At 39.9% G+C, this 6762-nt stretch overlaps 1 protein-coding gene and 1 non-coding gene across 8 annotated transcripts in view; both read left to right on the top strand.

Annotated features, from left to right (window-relative positions):
* ARMH4 (armadillo like helical domain containing 4) overlaps window positions 1-6762 on the top strand; it is a 230560-nt gene that overhangs the window by 44923 nt on the left and 178875 nt on the right. The gene's annotated exons all lie outside the window — the stretch shown is intronic.
* On the top strand, window positions 2012-2084 carry TRNAK-CUU (transfer RNA lysine (anticodon CUU)). The gene has a single exon. It is a non-coding gene; the product is annotated as a tRNA-Lys (tRNA).

Genomic DNA, 6762 nt, shown 5'->3' with positions numbered 1-6762 from the left:
GGTTAGTTTTTATACTTGACCAAATGGATAAAAGATTTGAATTTATTTGGAAGGCAAGCCATTGAATTTACCTAACCCTCATTGAAATATTCTAGCTGCAATTTTTTCATGAGGAGTTTTAACGAGAGTATTTTGACCAGGGTAGGCCAATAAAGTGCTGAAGAAAGCTTGAAGGTAAAATAAATACTCCAGACTTGGTTAGGGGTTCAGTTAAACTTTTAACTAACTTCACTATTTGTGTTTGATAAATGTGATTTGAGTGCCCAGTGACTACTATATATTCATTAATTAAGAATCTGGAGCTCTGTGGCGCCTGAGTGGCTTAGTCAGTTAAGCCCATGGCTTTGGCTCAGGTCATGATCCCAGGGTCCTGGGATGGAGCCCCAGGATGTCGGGCTCCCTCCTCAGCAGAGGAATTTACTTCTCCCCCTCCCCCTGCTCATGTGCTCTCACTCACTCTCTCTCTTTCAAATAAATAAATAAAATCTTTAAAAAAAAAAAAAGAATTTGGAGCTCTTTCTGAACTTATCAGATGAATTGCCTATTTGGGAGGTGGACTCTTGATGTATCTTGTATCTTGGAAGAATGCATTGAATTGTGGTCTCAGGTTTTTGATTTGCCTGATTCACTGGGAAACTTAAAAGGTGTGGGTATGGATTTGTTTGTTTTAATTAAGTTACTCCAAATTACTTTTGGAAGTAGTGCATATAAAATTGGTATGTAATTTGCACGTATCTTTCTTATAGGATGGTAAGCTTTTTAAGGTTTTCAGAATCTGTTTTATATTTCTATCTATCAGAATACATACCGCAGTGCTTTGTATATGGTAAGTACTTAATAAATGTGTTGAAAATATAAATTAATATCCCAGGTACATTCTGCCAACTTATAAAAATAAACCAGAGTTTGCAATTGCAAGAAAAAAACTGTTAATGAATAATTGTATTTTAATACTTTATAAATCTTGAATTTTTAAATATTCTACTTAAATCCTAGGCATACCTTAAGTAATTTAAATGTATAATATTATTTTATGCCATACCTTAATATTTTTTTCAATTAAGTAGCTTCGAAAATGTGATGATCAGTGTGTTTAATTTCTAAATGCTGAACTTCAAGTATTCTTGTTATTCTTTGTTATATACAATTAGGCTTTAGATTGCCCCCATCACAGAGATTTGCAGAGTTTGAGATTTGAGACTAGTATCTCAGAATATGAATATCAGATTTGCAGATTTGAGACTAGTATCTCAGAATATGTATATTTCCATAGGAGATTATTCCATTGTCTCAGCTTGTCAAAATTTGATCAGAATCAGTTCTTCTCTCTTTTCCTCTTAGAATTAATATTCTTTACCATAGGATTCAGTGATTCTATAATCCTTTCATCCCCGCTTCTGTCATTTGAAGTGGGTGGTACTAACAACCTCGGAGAGTCCTGTCTCCATTGTCAGGCAGTTACTGGAAAGAGATCTTATTTTAATTGAACCAGAATCCGCTTCCTCAATTTAACTCTCCTTGGCTAGATCTTATTAAAGGAAAAATAGCTCAGCGCTACTGTTCTTCAGTGAAACTAACATCACAGAGGTTGGACTTTGTTTTCTAATGTTGCCCCCCAAATTGTAGGAATCCAATTTGCCTTTTGGTAGAAAGTCGCCAGCCTTAATAAGTGTTCCTGCAAAGAATATAACACATTTGGCAGTAAATATTTTAAAACACAAGAAAAAAGATTCATTCACTCTGTAATAATATAGACTTGCATAAGTTTTAAGTGATCTTGGGATACACACGCCATAAAAATTATTAAATCTAAAAAAAAATTTTAAATATTAAATCTAAGAACAATTAAAGAAATGTTTTAAAAGATTCTTAAAAATAGTTCGGAAGTGCTTATCTATTATATGTTACAAAATTCTTTTATGAATAAAAATAATGGTGGAGGAAAAAAAAAAAAAAGCAAATGTAGTTGAATACTCATCAAGAGAGAGAAAAACGCGGTCGCTCTCCGAGCGCCCGGCTAGCTCAGTCGGTAGAGCATGGGACTCTTAATCCCAGGGTCGTGGGTTCGAGCCCCACGTTGGGCGAGTGTTTTGGGATTTGATACTTTCTATTTTCACCTAAACATTTTAGGGTTTCTCCAAAGTATTATAACTAAGGAGAGTTCTTTAAACCAAATTAATGCAAATACTTTCAACATTAACCAAATCTATGGAAAAAAAGACTTCATTTTGCAAACAAAACAGGTCTCACGCTTGCGCACTTGAAAGTAAACGTTTCTCTTCCGCGATGCCTCCCCCAACCACCACGTTAAGGCACAGAGGACACTGAAAGGTTTAAAGTCGAGACTGGTTTTCTGTGTTACTGTGCAGACTTGCATAGTTGTTGGTAGAGGGCGATTTTTCCTTTTGTCAGAACAAAATGATGAGCGCCAATCCGGGCAGCTTTCCAAGAACTAAGAGATCCTGTGTAAAAGCTGTCTTCCTTTCACGTCTATTTTACGTTTTCGTCCTCTCAATATAGGGCGTGTCCTGAGGAAAGGGGCGGGAGGCGGGCGAGGAATCCCCCCTGCAGGAATGAAGAAAGAACACCGTGAGAAACGCTTCTTTCCGTGGTCGGCCCTACACGGACCGTGCATACACCCAGTTTTCTTCCATTGTTCCTGGGACCATACTTGGGATCCATCCGTCCAACTGGGTGGAAATCGGGAGGTTAGTATTCTGTTAAGGGTGAGGCTCTTTGACACAGGGCACAAGAGAGCGGAGATGTGAACATTCGGAGAGGCGATTAGGTATTTGGGGGAGGCAGGACTTCGCCTTCTTCCCCGCTCTCTGAGAAGTTTGAAGTGATCAGCAAGAGAAAGCTCGCCGCCCGAAGGCCCGTCCCAGGAGCTCACTGACCCCGCCAGGAGGGGCACGATCCAGGCTCCCAGCCCAAGCCAACCGCACCTAAAGCACCAGTGTCTATACCTCCGCAGGTCATCCAGCGGCTTTCCTCCTACCAAACGACCATTTTTTCCTCTCCCTTCCTTCAACAAACAAACATGCTGTTATTTATCTTAAAACAGAACAAAAACTTTGACCTAATTTTCCCGCAGGCGGTTACCATTCGATTTCTCTGCAGTCGTCTAAGCTCACCATTCGTCTCCCAGCCCCTTCAAAAAAGACCAAAAACCACACGTGTAGTTGAACCAGGTTGGTTTATTATACATCGCATAGGGGGATGTGGGGTGTCTGTTATGAGGGTGTTAGAAAGAACCTATTATAGGATCTGGGCTTTCCTTGGGTAATTTTGCGGGGGTGGGGACCCCTAACAAGTGAGGGCCCCTTCTGGTTTGGGTGTTCTCAAAAGCAAGGGCAATTCTGCCATCTCCATAAAACTTATTAATAGGAAGAGTAGACTAAAGGAGGGATAAAGCTGAGATTGGTAAAGTCACTCATTTAGCAAGAGGATGTGTGCTGTTTCCAGTTGGACAGTGACCAATTTGTCTCAAGTGGATTTTCTGTGAGTCTGCAATGCAATCCCAGGCCTCCTGCACTTCTGACCAATTGGCTATAAATCAGGGATTCCCATAATCCTCTCCTCCATGTTGATAATTTCCTAGAATGGCTCACAAAACTCAGAAAAAGTTTACTTATTCCGGGTTTATTATGGATACAACTCAGAACCCCCCTATGGAAGAGGTGCATAAGGCAAGGCTTCCATGCTGTCTTCTGGCACATCCTCCTCCCAGTGCCTGGGATGTGTTCACCATCCTGGGAGCTCTCTGAACCCCACAGGTTAGGGATTTTTAATGGAGGCTTCAACAGGTAGGCATGATTATTAACTCAATTTCCCATCCCTCTCCTCTCCCTAGAAGACAGGGTGTGTATGCACGTGCAAAAGTTCTAAGCTTCTGTGGCTTGGGTCTTTCTGGTGAACAGCCCCTCATCCTGAAGTGATCCAGGAACCCATCAAGAATTATCTCATTAGAAAAAAAGACACTCTTATTACCCAAGAAATTCCAAGGGAGTTAGGATTTCTGTATAAGATGCTCCTAACACCCCCATCACACAGGAAATTACAAAGATTTTAGGGAGCTCTGTGTCAGGAACCAGAGACAGAGACCAAATATGTATTTACATCACACTTGCCTAACTTCTCTTTGTTCAAGTCATAAAGGAGCCCAACCCTAACCACTGTTTTAATCAGCAACTACCCCACCATCTACTTTACCCTACACTGTTTTTCCCGTAAGTTATTTTCTAAGTCACTGTTACTCTGTTTCTTCACTTTCTCCACCCCTTAGAATGGAAGATTTTTGTATCTGGCAGATGTTCAATAAATACATGCTGAACTGGTGAATTAAGTAGGGTGTATTAGTTCCCCTGGGCTGCTCTAACAAAGTACCACAAACTGGGTGGCTTAAAACAATGGAAATTTATTGTCTCACACACAGTTCTGGAGGCTAGAAGCTTGAAATCGAGGTGTACACTGAGTCATGCTCTGACAGGCTCTCTTGAACATTTTATGCTTGTTTCTGGTGTCACCAGCAATCCTTGGTGTTCCCAGGCTTGCAGCTGCCGAACTCCCATTTCTGCCTTGGTTATTACCTGTTTTCTCCCTATGTACCTGTCTCACATGGCATTCCCCTCACATTATAAGGATACTGGTCATATTGGGTTAGGGTCTACCATAATGACCTCATGTTAATTTGATTATATCTGCAAAGACTCTATTTCCAAATAAGGCCATATTCACAGGTACTGGAGGTTAGGACTTCAACGTATCTTTCTGCAGCACACAATTCAACCCCTAACAGAGGGCTCGATTCCTTAACCTCAGCCAATAGGTGTCTGTCACTTTATAGCTACCTACCTATAAATCTCTATTTTAGTCAGAGATCTTTTTCATACTATTCAGTGATGAAAAATCTCATAAATAATTCAACGGAATTTTAAAAATCACGTTTACTACAAAAAATGATGTTACTAGTGAATCCATACTATTGATAACTAATGGTACACCTACTCCTGGCAATCCCACTGAGAGCTTTCAAAGTTAAGAAATAAAGGGGCAGGGCCCCTGGGTGGCTCAGTTGGTTAAGCGACTGCCTTCGGCTCAGGTCATGATCCTGGAGTCCCGGGATCGAGTCCCGCATTGGGCTCCCTGCTCGGCAGGGAGTCTGCTTCTCCCTCTGACCCTCCCCCCTCTCGTGTGCTTGCTCTCTCTCATTCTCTCTCTCTCAAATAAATAAATAAAATCTTAAAAAAAAAAAAATAAAGGGGCTTTGTTCTTATGGAGCTTACATTCCAGAAAAGATAAAACCTGTATAGAAACAATTACAAGGTGAAAATTGTAAGTGCATCAGTTATAGATATGTGCTTATGGGAAAAATGACTACTTTGGGGGAAGGGTGCTATAGAAGAGTGGCAAGTCAAAGGATAAAAGAACCTCACTTTTCAGAATGAATATATTAGGAAACTGGATGGCAAAAATGATCTTTCATAGCTTTAGTCACGGCTTTTAATATAGTTTTCAAGTTCTTCATGACCCAATCCTAAATTATAATTAGCAATGCTTCATCCCAATGCCAAATGTTTTAAGATTTTGTATAGAGAATTCAGTTCATATAGACTGGAATAACTCCAATTCTTAAAATTCTACTCATCCTTCAGGAACAAGGGTAAAAGTATATAGTTTTCTTCAACTCCCTGCTCAGAATTAACTACATCAGATGGGTTGAGGGATGGGGTAACCGGGTGATGGACATTAAGGAGGGCACGTGATGTGATCAGTACTGGGTGTTATATACAACTCATGAATTATTGAACTCTACATCTGAAACTGATGATGTACTATATGTTGGCTTATTGAATTAAAAAAAAACCCAAATATTATTTACATGAAAAAAAAGTTAACTACATCACTAACAAGCAATTGATATCCTTAAGGCTGCTACCACATTCTGTCTGTATCATCAGTTGTGTACCCGCCACTTCTGTTAATCTGAAAACCTCCTAAGGGTAAAGGTCCATGTCTCACTGTTGTAGCATTTAACACACAGCAGACAGTCAATAAATCCTGAGTCTTAGTCTTGTGCTACTATAGTAGTAGTAGTACATGGTGACAAAGTACAGCTAGTATTTTTTAAATGCACACACACACATACACACCAGTTCTTTCCTTTTTTTTTTTTCCCTTAAATTCTTTCCTATTCTTTTTTTTTTTTTTTTTTTTTTTTAAGATTTTATTTATTTGCAAGAGAGAGAATGAGAGACAGAGAGCATGAGAGGGAGGAGGGTCAGAGGGAGAAGCAGACTCCCTGCTGAGCAGGGAGCCCGATGCGGGACTTGATCCCGGGACTCCAGGATCATGACCTGAGCCGAAGGCAGTTGCTTAACCAACTGAGCCACCCAGGCGCCCAAATTCTTTCCTATTCTTAATGCCAGGAACCAGCTCTTTCAAGGGTTGGTTGGTGCTGGTATCTTCACACGTAAAGTATATGGCAAAACTAGGAAGGACCCAAAAAGGACAATCAAAAATGACTAAACTATAAGAAAGAATGGACATGGGTTATACAGTCCAGAAAATATATCAATTCCTACTCTGTCTTCAGGAATATGAGTACATTCTTCAGGAATAGGTGTATGTACTTTCACAGGCACCTGGAAAGAATAAAACCAGCAAAATTTCAGTAAGAGGTAGTTTGTTAAAAACAAATCAAAACAAATAAAAATTAAAATTAAATGGTGACTGAGTACACATTTCCAAGAACCCCTATCC

This window comes from Mirounga angustirostris, unplaced genomic scaffold, assembly GCF_029215605.1.
Source record: "Mirounga angustirostris isolate CCGP_5_RB_7025 unplaced genomic scaffold, mMirAng1.0.hap1 SCAF_9, whole genome shotgun sequence".
Lineage (NCBI taxonomy): Eukaryota > Metazoa > Chordata > Mammalia > Carnivora > Phocidae > Mirounga > Mirounga angustirostris.
The sequence above is the reverse complement of the archived record's forward strand: the minus strand, read 5'-3'. Positions and strand labels throughout refer to the sequence as shown.